The 13,976-nt window shown below is 28.2% G+C and overlaps 1 protein-coding gene across 2 annotated transcripts in view; it reads left to right on the forward strand.

Moving 5' to 3' along the window:
- Positions 1-323: 323 nt before the first annotated feature.
- Positions 324-13,976, forward strand: part of LOC112683696 — a 22,557-nt gene continuing 8,904 nt past the window's right edge. The window contains exons 1-2 of one of the 2 annotated variants that reach the window (XM_025554839.1): positions 324-732; positions 5,407-5,468. The gene's annotated coding sequence lies outside the window, so the exon portion shown is untranslated. The remainder of the gene's footprint in view (positions 733-5,406; positions 5,469-13,976) is intronic. The other variant, XM_025554840.1, reaches the window with a different exon arrangement.

Here is a 13,976-nt window from a genome sequence, read left to right on the forward strand (position 1 = left end):
GCGATCGTGTAATTTTACCGAATATGCCTATCTCCGACCACCGATCTACGTAACGCCACCGCTAGCCGATTCGCGTGCGCGGTTCTTTTACGGCGTACACACGTACAACGCGTGTACGACTGGAAAACGTTCATATAATTAATTTACATATATATACGTAGACGTATTATGTACACATAATTTTTAAAATATATATACGAAACACGTGTACGTTCGCGGACGCACGCGCGTAGTCGCGTTGTTTTTGTTGTGTTTATTTATGCATAGACACGCGACTCGACACACGCGATTGCCGAGGCCGCGGTGGATTGATCGCCCCTCGCGTTACCATATCGCATTTGGCCGCCGAGTGCCGGTCGATTTGGTTTGCACACGCTCGACGACGACGACGACGACGACGAACAACCCACCGGCCGATCTCGGTCCGTATTTTTTTATTCGTGTTCATGACGCGAACGTGCGCACCACATCGCGAAGACGTTCGGTTCCGTTATAATAAATCGACTCGAAAAACGTCCGAACAGCGACGGCGACAGCAATAATTATTGTGTTAAAATAACAGCAATAACTGTAATAATAATAATAATATTAATCGCGGTAATAGTCGACGTCGGAAGGCGCAGTGCAAAACCGTTGACGCCGGGACGAACGCGCGCGCCGTTAACCGCTGCTGTTTCCAGCGCGCACGGACGAGCGTTTAAATCACACCGCCATCGCTGCTGCAGGGTACACGTAAGTAATGCCCGTACATTATTTAATGCGACACCAAGACGATGCGAGTGCGGTGCGAGGTCTAGTTTTTCGTTCGTACCCTTAACGCTGCAATCACTAACTGCAGTGGTAAGACGACGTAGGTAAAAAAAAAAAAATTGAAATCGTCTCGAATAAGATTTCGTACGCGCGACGACGGCCACAATCCCAATGCACATTACCCGTATATTATTGTGATATCTGCACGGGATTATTTAATATTTAACGTGGAATCTCTTGTTTTACCTTTCGGTTTGTTTTTACTCTTAGGTTTTGCATGGCATTGTTACATGTATCGCACGTTTCTACCATTGTGTATTTTTATTTTTTTTCGTGTCCGTGTACACGGTATCGACCACTGCGGTTGCTCGGATCGCTGGAAAAAAGAAATGGTTTTTAATAGTAAATGATTAGTTTGTGCGTTCAAGGGTCATGTTTTTAATTGCCCCACAGTTATCCTGATGATTGAGAAGAACTGACGAAAAATTACAACATAAAATAATGACAACATTTACGAATTGCTAGTATTCGATAAAATCGATACTTTTTCGTTATACTAAAAAAAAAATAATCACTAGACTGGAAGACTGAAAATGTTAACTGAATACTGAATAATTAAATCGTTTTCTACAGTTGGTATGGTTTTCAAAAGATGTTGATATTTTTTTTCTGTGCTAAATATTTGATATTTTCTTAGCTCTTTTTTAAAATATAAGTAAAATAAAATATGTAAAAAAAAAAAAATGTTGAAAATTCTTATTCATGTATAAAAATCGAAAATCTTTCAATATAACTTTTTTTTAAGCCCTTAGAATTCTGTAAGTAAAAATGCATAAGAATTTCAAATGTGGTACGATAGGCTTATAATTTGTATACAAGAGTTTTCATAAGTTTTTCTTTAAAGCGGGATCGCAATTACTTTTTACTAATGTTGGAAATTCAATTTTAACGAATGATTAATTTGAAAATCTAATAATCTGAGTATTTTACCGACATTCGTCCTAGTCTCTTCTAGCACACACTTCACTCCACTGGTATAATAATATTAAAACCCATATTAATATTTGATATAATTTGATATAATGATACTTGATTTTTGTGTACTGACATCTTTAGTGGAATACTCAATTTCAATATATGAAATTTAATGAATTTAAGTTTTCCAAATTCAAAAAACTGTAAAAACTATTAAAATATTATTACAATGAAAATAACGAAGTGAAATATTTAAAAAAATGCATAAATTATCAGGAATATCAAGTTTTGAATATTAAAAAATAATCATCCTGTATATATGCTTAAACCCTATGAAAGGATCCAGGACTACATGCTAACAGAAATATTACTCATCGGCGAAGAATCGAAAAGAATTTGAATCGATTTACATCGAACGATTGCTTTGCGTTTCGAAAATGTATATTCATTTATTTTATTTTCATACTCAACTTAGCACACTAAGCATATATATTTTTTTTTTTTTTTGCTCACATGAATATAAATGTTTTTTGCAATAATGATCGCATTACAATGCCTAATTCAAACAAGTTATAGTTATAACATACAAAGCCATTTAAATTAAAATGTAATGAATTTTGTCCATTAGCTAATTCTTTCTTTCTTTTTTTTTTTTTTTAATGGCCAAAAACCAGTATTTGTATCCTTATCATTCCATTAATTAAACTATCATCATCGTTTATTATAATCATCTATAAATGTATATATATTATTATAAGACAGTAATTATAAAAGTATAAAATTATGTATTTGTAATTTATTTTATGGTAGTTAAATTGACTTTTTTTAAATAATCTTTTATGGCATACATATTAATACATAGTATTAATTTTGTGTTATAAAAATTTCATATTTTATCGAAGAAAAATATTATATTATTATTTATTATAAAATCGTCTACCCAAAAAAAAATTATAGATTTTAAAAATATATTCGAAGTTTATTATTCAAGTGTGTACGAACATAGACCATTTATTATTGTGATTGTATCCAAAATAATCATACTTTGTGATAAGTCCTATACGAACAATAAGACAGAGTTACACTATACGTCATACCAAGATTTATGAAGAAAAGGTAGCCAGTTAAGTAAGCCAGTTAAGCCAGTTATCATGTTAAACCTTTGAAAATGTATTTTTTAACTTTATAAAAATAATCTTTGCTATCCCAAAATTTGGTCTTTAGTGACGCCCATGTAATAAAGTAAACTCGAAGTTGATTTCAAATCCAATTTCATTATTATATATTTGAAAGATATATATCAACTATAAATATATGATTTCAATAAAAAAAAATCTTCAGCAATAATCATTTTTATCATGGTTGTTGTTTACTATATTTCACTAGTAGGTACGGTTTTTAATAAAACAATTAAAAAAAAAAACTAGTAATATTAAAATTATAAAAAATACGTGTACACAGTCGTGTTATTTATCCCTAAAATTCATATTTTATTTATTTCAACAAAATTTGAGTAACAAATTCAATACCATTGTAAATTTGTATCTAATTAAATTCAAATTAACAGAGACATTTACTTATTGTTGAGTTAAATAAATCAGAAATTAAATTTTATATGCATATTATCATAAGGTAAGCTATCCATTATTTTGGAATTATCGATTACATATTACGTAACATAAAAGTATGGTATCGAGTGTTTAATAATTATTTTAATCGAATGCAATGTTGGACATAAATCATCTTTATAAATATAAGTATGAAATATTGACATATACCTTTTTTAAATTAACATTTTGTGTTTTTTAATATATTTTTATTAAATTCATCAATAATTGATATTATAGTTTATAGATTTTAATACATAATATACCATTTTATAAATTTAAAATTTTTATTTTATTTGAATTCATATAACAAATACTATACAAATGTTGTATAATACAATAATAATGCTTCCGGTTTAAACTATATATAATTAACAATAATAAAATATTAAATAAACATGAATTAAGAAATGTATGTAGCAGTTATGGAAATTATTTGAGTATTCGAATTCGAATAGGTCTAGCGTAAATAATTCGAATATTCGAATATTTGAATATTCAACCATTCGAATATCAGTATTCAATACCGCAATACAATACGTAACGAAAATTATTCGTTTAAGTTTTCGCGCAACATAAAACGTTCAATAATAATATTATATGGCTTATGGTGCATAAAGGCCTGCGAGAAATGGATTCGAAGCCAGCGGTATTTACTATTCGACATTGAAATTAAAATACAAAAATAAAAATTGTGTAAAATACTCGAATATCATAATCAAATTATTATTAATACAGTATAAACTAAAGTATAAATAGTATAAACAGTATAAATCACTATAGCGAGCATTGCTTAGAACGAGATACTGCTTACAACAAACAAAACGTTAGGTCCTGGCATGGCACATGTGATTGTATATTAAAATATACGTCTAAAACGAGTAAAATAAAGCTAACTACGAACAGGTACCTGCAAAATAAGAACTACTTTCGTATTTAGGTCGATTAATCATTGACATATTAATTTTGTAGATATGGATTACTTATTAATAATAAATAGTATAAAAAGCTTGTCATGGAATAACGGATAAAACAAATAAGGTATTGTAGCATCGAATACTGATATTCGAATATTCGAATATTCATTAAATCTGTAGTATGTAGGTAAAGATTCTAAAGCTTTCTTAAATATTTCAATATAAATAATTTAAGGGTATCCATGGAAAAGCTATTTTGTCTAAAATATTAATTTTTCAGGAGAAGCAAAAAACCATTTCTACTACTATTTTTAAACTGTTTATTGCATGAAACCTTAACAAATTTTGCCAAAAACAAAGTCAAGTAAAAAATAAAATTAATAAAAAAATTATAAAATAACAAATAAAAAAGTTAATATTAAAATTAAAAAAAAATATATTATGTGATTATTCCTTTTTTTTACACATGTTACTTTTTACAAAACATATTTTATTTATTTATTGTTGCGGTAAAATTCTTTATATGGCTTGTTTAAATAATCTACCATGGTGAGTAAACCCATCTTTTTTTGTACTTTGTTGGTGGTTAGAGTCTCCTAGATTTGTGGCAGATCTTGAACTTGAACTACATCATTAAGCGAGCGGTTTTTTTTTTAAATATATGATACTTCTTCCATTCCTTAATTTTGTTGAATGTTTGTCTAGTTAAAATATCCGGGAATCCAGATGTTTTTATTTTAATTCACAATAAACTGTTCATTTTCAACTTATTGGTATATAGAAATTGGTTACTTAACGAACTAAAGGAAATACAATTATCAAGAGCTATCTCTACAATATTAAATGGGTTATCAAACTTGTAGTTTCTGACCATTTCTCCCAACTTGCTTGGAACCATTGCTTTACATACTCATTTCCATTTGTCATTTAGTCATACTTGTTTTTATATGCCATAAATCAGTGGCCTTCAAACTTTTCAACTCGAAAGCAATATAAAATATCAAAAGCTCTTATCGGGCCAAAATGTATGAACACGTGTTATTTTTAATTTTATAGAACTCAGAACCATTAAAAAGTATATTTACACAATCGGTAACAAAATTAGCTTTTAATATTAATTTATTATGATAAAATATTCAATTATATTTGTTTTGTAGATTTATTGTCATTCAACCCACATCATCTCGGGTGTATTTGGAGAACAGGAAGAACCAAAAAGGTCGGTATAGTTCGTAGCGTAGAAGTGATGTAGCTTCAATGTTAAATTCTCTGGCGTTTTTACTATTTGAGTCCCCAATACCCTTATTTAGTTTAGTTAGTTTGCAGTGTTTTTCAAGTGTACACTAGTTGGATCCCATGATTTTACTATTACTGTTCTAGTTGGGTCCATATAAAATAAAAAACATTTCTCTTCTCAATTATACAGACTGCCAACAATCTATAAATTAGAAAACAGGTATGATTTTTTTTTTAAGTTTCTAATATATGGTGAATAATTATTAATTGAAAATAAAACAACAATGTATGGTAAATAAATAAATGATTAAAAAAATTAAAAATGTACACAATTTATAAAAATGTAAATTATAGAACTCTTACAAACTCAAATCTATTATTTTTTCAACATTATCAAAAGTATCAATACTTTTAAGTTACAGATTTTATTATCGTAGTAGTTGTACCAAACTAGTATATTATCGTTTTATATGATAATTAGATTCTATTAGGTGTTTATCTTTTTAATAAATATTATCTGGAAGCCAACTCGGATATACCAAAATTCTCTAATGGTCACCCATCCAGGAACTAGTGACTCGGACAAGTAGCTTAACTGAAATATAAAAATAAAGCTACGACCTATCACTACAACCACACTTTATTACCATAGAATTGTATTATGTACAAATTCAATTCGATGACTGGTAAAAGTATGCTGAAAATTTACTAAGATGGATTGACAGTGACTGAGCTTAATGCACACTTTTAATTTAAAGACTAGTTTCCGGTATTTATACAAATATTAGGGTCTGTACATTATAATTCTAAATCATTAACGATTTCATTAAATAATAGTTTAAAATAGAAAATATCCATCGAAATATAACAATTTTAAATGAGAAATTTTTGTCCATGTCCGACGTTAAAATATAATAATAAAACTAATTTAATGTATTCAATCCATGAAATAGGTATGCACAATAAGATAATATGTTAAAATAATTTACAAACAAATGATAAAATCTCAATAGAAGGAGGCTATCCACTGATAGAGCCCTTTGTGATAGTATTTTATAAATTTTCAAATAATATTGTTTTATTATGTTAACGGTGAAAATTTAAACGCTGATCTTTTTGCTAATTGGTTTATAGTTTCTATATTGATATTATTATCAAGGGAACTATTTGAAATAAATCAAAGTTCTGAAGTAATGGTACGAAGAAAAATGAATTGAAATTCCTGAATGGTGCGGATTTGAGAAGGCTGAGATACATCCTTGATTTGGATTTCTTAGATAAATTTAAATGGGTCTCAGAAAGGAATTGTATATAATTATTTTTGTTTCAATAGATAGTTTTGATTTTAGAATTGGATAGAGAAGGTGAAGACGACTATGTTAAGTATTTTACGCTTGGTTTTTAAATATGTGCTTCAAGTCAGTATTTTGTCTAGAATTATTCCTAGGTATTTAATTTGATTTGACGCTGTAATAGGAGAGCCTTGAATCTTTTAATGTTCTAGTCAAATAATTGTATGTTATACTATAACCACTATATTATATTATGGCCTACTTTTTTTATTACTTGTCCCTACTTTAAATGAAAATTAAATACCTACAATTAAAACACGCTTTTCGCTTAAAACATATGTAAAAAAAAAATAAAAAAAAAATACAATCATGGTAGGTTTTATTTGAAAAATATATTAAAATAGTGATTTAAGGACTTGAAACAAGTTGTATAAATCAAAAAAACTACTACGAATTTCTTTTATTTTCTATTCCAAACATCATCGATAATTTGGTCTTCTATTAGGTGCTTACTATACTTCCATATCATTTTGCATACTAAGAAATCGAGGATTGATTTCGGAGTTCTTTTTAAAAAAAAAGTACTAAATATTTTCCTCGATAATACGTTAGTAAAAATTTGTGTGTTGTATATTCAATTTAATATCTGAATCTGAATCTCGTAAAACTCCCCATAGACGTGCATACTTTGGTGTTTATATTGATATTTTATCGTTAATGGGTTGGCATTACCGTTACTGGTTTTCACGTTTAAACGTATAACAGCGATAAAGATACGAACGGCGATTGACTATGTAGTAATAATACCACTCGGTGCTTTGTACAACTATGGTATATAGACGGTTTCTTTACACACAAGGCGTTGTAGGCCAATCGATCGCGATGCACAGGGACATTATTTCTTCAGAAAAAAGCTATAACCGTATACCTAATATTGTTAATCATTCGCATGACGTCCTAATTAAAAGTGCTCATAGCACTTCACGTGATATTTTACTCAACATATATTACGAACGGATAGTTATTATTTTATTCGACACAAACACGACAGAAATATTGATAACACTTCTATGTGAAAGCATTATAAAATATGATACAATAAGTCAAACATTAGTCAAGTTACAATATTCATAATATAATTCATTAAAAGAAAAGTATCCATATCATTATAATATGTCCTTCTCTTCTGTTCTCAGTACATAATAATCGATAAAATGGAATTTATTGTTTGACAATAAAATGACATAATACTCAACAACGAGATAATCTTAAAGTTATAATGATATATCATACATTAAACAATATGTTCATTTTATACGATAAACTGCATTATTATGTATATGTGCTAAAGAAAATAAAAAACTTAAATATTAGAAGAAAAAAATTTCCTTTGTTTTATATCGATTAAAATGTATTTGCACGTGTTACAAATGTTTATAAATACAACTTTATACAAATAAAAATATAATTAAACCAAATTTCTAATATTTAAATATTGAAACGTAAATCAATGAATCATCATATTTTTTTTTTTTTTATTAAATAAACTTTATAATCTATACAAATAAACATAAATAAATGAGATAATACAATAAAATATAATAAGATGGATTGATTAACATCAAAGAGGGAACTTGTTCAGCCACAGTACCGTCTATTTAATTAGATGGGTTATAAAATATATTTTAAATGTATGAAAACTTGGTAGAAATAATACATCAATACGATAAAGTGTAAGTAGTAAGTAAGTAAATTAATTATTTTGCATACATATACCTATGTATGCAAACTCAAAATAACAATTTACTTATGGAAAACGCATTAATTTGATGTAAATAATTTTAAAAAGCTACACGATGTCTTTGAAAAGTTTACCAACTAAGCATTCAAATTTTAAATATTCAATATTATAAATTACTCCATTACTAATTTATTACACTGTACTACACATATATCATAAAATTATTATGAATTACTGTTACACTCGTATTGTTTAAATTCGATTTGTTATAACTTTGAGTGTAGTTAATCGTTTTTAATTAATCAACTAACCGATATCTTCTATTATTATATATATATAAATTAATACCTATTTCCTTTGGACATGCCATCACACGTGAACGGCTGGACCGATTTCGCTAATTTTTTTTTTGTTATGTTTGTTATTGTCAAGGGAAAATTCTTATGAAAAAAAATTGAGAAAATTGCGCGAAAAATTAGAAAATTTAAGAATATTTAACCACCATGTAAAATTATTTCTAATCTAACCTTAGCGCTTTGGACAATATAAACTTTTTTAATGTAACCTTTTGACGTTTGACATAGAATTGACAGAATACATGCTGTAAATATTGTCAAAGAAGATGTAAAAAAACTAAATATTTTTTAAAACATATATATTGGACAGAGTTATTTTATTGATAAAAAATACATGTAAAATAACTAATATATCTATTATATATTAATAATTATAATAAATCTAATATATATTAATATATCTAATATTCAGGCCCGGGCGCCTGAACCTGTTTATCGTATTGTTTAGTATAAGCCGTTTTGCAACCCGTATTTATCCGTATTTAGAGCCACGGACTAAGATAATATACCTTATGTGAACTACAAAAAAAAAAAATAAAATATTATAGGTACACAAAGTGTGAAGAATGTTATAATAATATCAGGAAATCTGAATTGTAAGGCATCCCTCCACTTATCTTGAGCCATTTCAACTACTGATCAAAAGGCATGTGTTGCATACAAAGAAAAGTAAAATTAGAAAAAATTCTTACTCCACCTGAACCACTTCACTCTCTCCTTACAGGCGATCATCCAAAATCCAAACAATTCATGTGCAATTTATAAATACGCCGTTATAATAACGCATTTCAAATGACCTCTTTCAAAAGTAAGCAAGTCGTTGAGCGTGTTTTTATGCCTACATTTAAAATTCTTGGGCAAGTGTATCACCTAGTTGGAAGCTACCATATCGACCCGCTGATTACAAATTTCCACAAATTGATTTGACTGCAGATCCAGAAAATACCCGTACGGAGCCGGGACGGTTTACAAGTATATATCTATTATATACTTGTATATATATACTAGCTGACCCGAAAAACGTTGTTTTGTCATATAAATTATTTTTAGAGAATATTTTGCTAGAAAAAAAAAAACTAATTTAATTAAAGATAAATATTCATTGATCGGTCTATATTATCTATAGTATCCAAGGTTAAGAAGAGAAAATTTACTTGTAAGAATTCAAGTAGGGTTGTCGATACTAATAATTTGCAAAATATATTACCTCCTACTACTTTTGATCAGCCTTTTGTAATATTACCCACTCAAACTGTTGTATATCCATTTGTTGAACCTAAATGGGATATACAAAATGAAGTTTTTACTAATACAGTATTCTTATCTGTCTCGAATTTATCAACAGATTTACTTTCAATGAAAAATAAATTATCTTATAACTTATTTCTACAAATGTTCCCAGATTCTCTGATTGAAGTTATATTATTTCAAACAAATTTATATGCACAACAATTCCAGAAACCATATATACTAGCTACCAAACACGAAATTTCTTAGGTCTAAATATTTTAATGGGTTTGAAAAAACAACCATCGACAACATCAACAATCATTGTATTTTTTATTTTTATGTTTTTTACTAAGAAACATTCTAACAAAGGTCACACATATGATCAATTTTATTTTATTATTAATATTTTTATAATAAAAGGGATGTTTTTTTAAATTTGACAAATTATTTTAATTGATCTTGGCTTTATAAGATAATAAAGATTTATATTTAAATTACGAGGAAGTTAAATAGTTTTATATTTTTGTACAAAACATAATATATATATTTATATGATATTGAGCCATGAATAATGCATGGTGGTAAGTATGGTATACAACCTCTTTTAAGTACTAAAGTCTTATTTTTCATTTTTTTTCTTAATATGGTCTATATTAACGCCCAAAATTGTTACTACCTATTTTGAAAAAGCAATTTTAAATTCTGTGCTTGCAATTTGGCTACGAACAGAAACAATTGGGTGCCACTTAAATTAAACGTAGGCTTGGTATCGTTAAATTCAAGTATTCGGATTATCGACCGAATAACGAAATAAATTATCTGAAATAGGCATTTGTTTAATATTTAATAAATATAATTAGCTGGTGTAATATTTAATATTTGCTATGTATTTGTCGAATATCTGCAACATACCAAATATGTTCCTTATTTTGATACTTTTATTTACTTTAATACTTAATACAAAAACAATAATTTTGAAAGCAGAATCAATCATTCCAAAGTGAATGATTTAACAATTATGAATGGTTGGAGAGTTTAGCATCAAATGTGATGCTGTCTTTTGTTTTGTTTTCCGCTTGTTTGGTACTAATAATGTTGAAGAAATATGAACAAAAACTAAATGTAACGATTGGCAGAAAATAGTGAAATGGTTTAAAAATTTGATTTGGTAGAAACGGGTATCAGTTAAAATATCGTTTGGTGGAAACGGATTAAATATAATTTGGTGGAAACATGTTACAAAATCAGTTGTAACATTACATTTTTGTGTATGATTATTTAACCCAGCAAATAATAGGCAAGTTATTTAAAGGAATAACTGGACTCCTGGACCCCCCCCCCCCCAGTTACGGCCTTGGTGTGTCGTATGATAGTCCATTTTATAATATGCATTTTTTGTTAACAATATACATTTTTTTATAAATACGGTACAGGCTTGTGGGAACCACGGCCCCTAGCCCCCCTGGAACCAACCCTGGCACAGCAGATATCTACATTTATACATATAATTGCAGAAACCTCGGTACAATTGAATGTTTGTCACACGAACTCATTAATACGCGAACGAACGGTTTTCGTCAAAACATATGAAAAATATTACAAAATTTGTTTTAAGCGCACAAAAGCTGCTGAAGTAATATAGTACAAACCGAGTAAGAAAATCATCTATTACTGTATTGATTTTATGCTCAAAATAATGTTTCGAATGAAAAATGCTCATAATATACGTGTAATCATCAATTTAATATTCAAATACCATTCACACAATCAAGGCCGGTCTAAACAAAAATTGTACACTAGGCAAAATCAAATTTTGCCACCTCTAAAAAAAAAAAATTGAGTTCTTATTTTAACTTAGCCCCGCCCCCTATATTTTATGTGACATATCTACTGAAAAAAAAATTTTATTTTTATTTTATGGATAAAATTGTATGTAAAAGACTTAAAAATAATTTCTATTACTATTACTCAAAACCCATCACTACCGCAGCTATCGGATATGTGGTTATTTATATTATTTTAAGAATTGAAAACGCCCAGAGTAGGCCGTAATATAAAGTAATATAATAACTTTAGATAATATTATTTTATTATATAGGTAAGTGGTTTTCACGAATGAATTCATTTTAATATTTTTCTTATAAAACTCCAATAGAACTAAAAAAATGTTCGAGTCAATTTTGAAAATGCCGCCCCTACTAAAGTGCCACTCTAGGCAGGTGCCTAGCTCGCCTATACCTTGAGCCGGCCCTGCATACAATTATCGTTGTTTCTCAATAACGACAAAACAAATGAACTCAATATTTAAAACACTATACTATCTCTAATAATTTATATGTGCAATAACAATAAATTTTTCGTACATTCCATTTTTAAGTGTTGTTTAAGGTTGGACGCATACATTTTTAGATTTGGAATGAAACGAGAAATGTTTTGATTTTAAAATAATAATAATATTTTAATTTTTATTATTTTTATGTTTGCATATGTGTGTGTACCTATGTACACGAATTTCACTTGACTACTCAGATAATTACAACCACGGAAGGTTTCTAATAGAAAATATTATCTAGCTGATATTTGAAATGAGCAATTTTATAAAATCCCCACTAGTTTTTTTTAATAATTGCGAAAAACTGACGAAAAGTAAAAATAAAAACGAAAGAAATTACCAATTTGATTACCCTTTTCGATCTCATTCGCTGAGAAACGTTTTTCGAGGGCAATGCTACCTACATTTGTTTCAAGTTTAAAAGAACAATACTACAATATCATTCAACCTTCCCTGTACCTTGCTCGATCGTTACGACTCACCTTACACAAGAATTTCGCTCGTTTTGGCTTCTTGGTTACTTAGGCAATTTTTTATTATTATATTTTTTATTTTTTTTTTTTTACATTAATAATGCCCGATTGAGATATATGTAATTTAATATTATGTAAATAAATAAAAATAAAATATTATTAGAATATACGACAATTATGTATGTTTTTCAACCTAAAATATTTCCCGGAAAAAATTCGGGTGATTTAGCGAGTACATTATATTTTATCGTAGAGTCAATGTTATATGCGTCGTCAGAAACTGTAGTTTTCGTGCAAAATATATGACATTACAGTGTTCGCATCACCACAACAAAGACGTTTATAGAAATCCGAATAAAAAACAAACGCCTCACCTCGTGATTACAGAGAGTTTTCTGCATAAAACATATCATTTTAGAGGTATATCATGTCTAATGTTAAATAGCTTAAAAACAAGTATCACAAGTATCAGTCGGAAGTGAAAAGAAAATCAATAAAATGCAATATTAAAGCTTGAAAATGAAAAAAAAAAATAAAGAACCATCTTCGAACACGACGAAATACAAATTCGATAGTATACACGCAGTGTGTACGGTAATAATATAAAATAATTATGAACATGCATGTACGTACGTACGAGCACTTAATGGAATCGACCGCGAGCATTTGGCATCGTGAACAGGTCAATGGCAAACAATATCATTACATTTTTTTTTTACAATACGCGTATAATATTTAATCGGTCGGTTTCGTAACATTTTTTAGACCCATGGTTAGGTTAAACGACCCGTGTAATATACGAATATAATGGGTCTGATATATTTGCCCAACACTCGAATGCCCGACACTTCAATTGCCCGACTCCATTCGCTCGACACTTCATTTGCCCGACATAAAATTTGCCAGAGGCCCGACAATATATTTTACATATTTTTACTGTACATAATACTAATGTACAATATTTTATTACTATTTCATTATTTTATTATTATTATTATTATTATTATTATTTTATTATTGTTATTATTATTATTATTATTATTATTATTATTATTATTATTATTATT

The sequence above is a fragment of the Sipha flava genome, unplaced genomic scaffold (assembly GCF_003268045.1).
Source record: "Sipha flava isolate LNK unplaced genomic scaffold, YSA_version1 232_pilon_pilon, whole genome shotgun sequence".
NCBI lineage: Eukaryota > Metazoa > Arthropoda > Insecta > Hemiptera > Aphididae > Sipha > Sipha flava.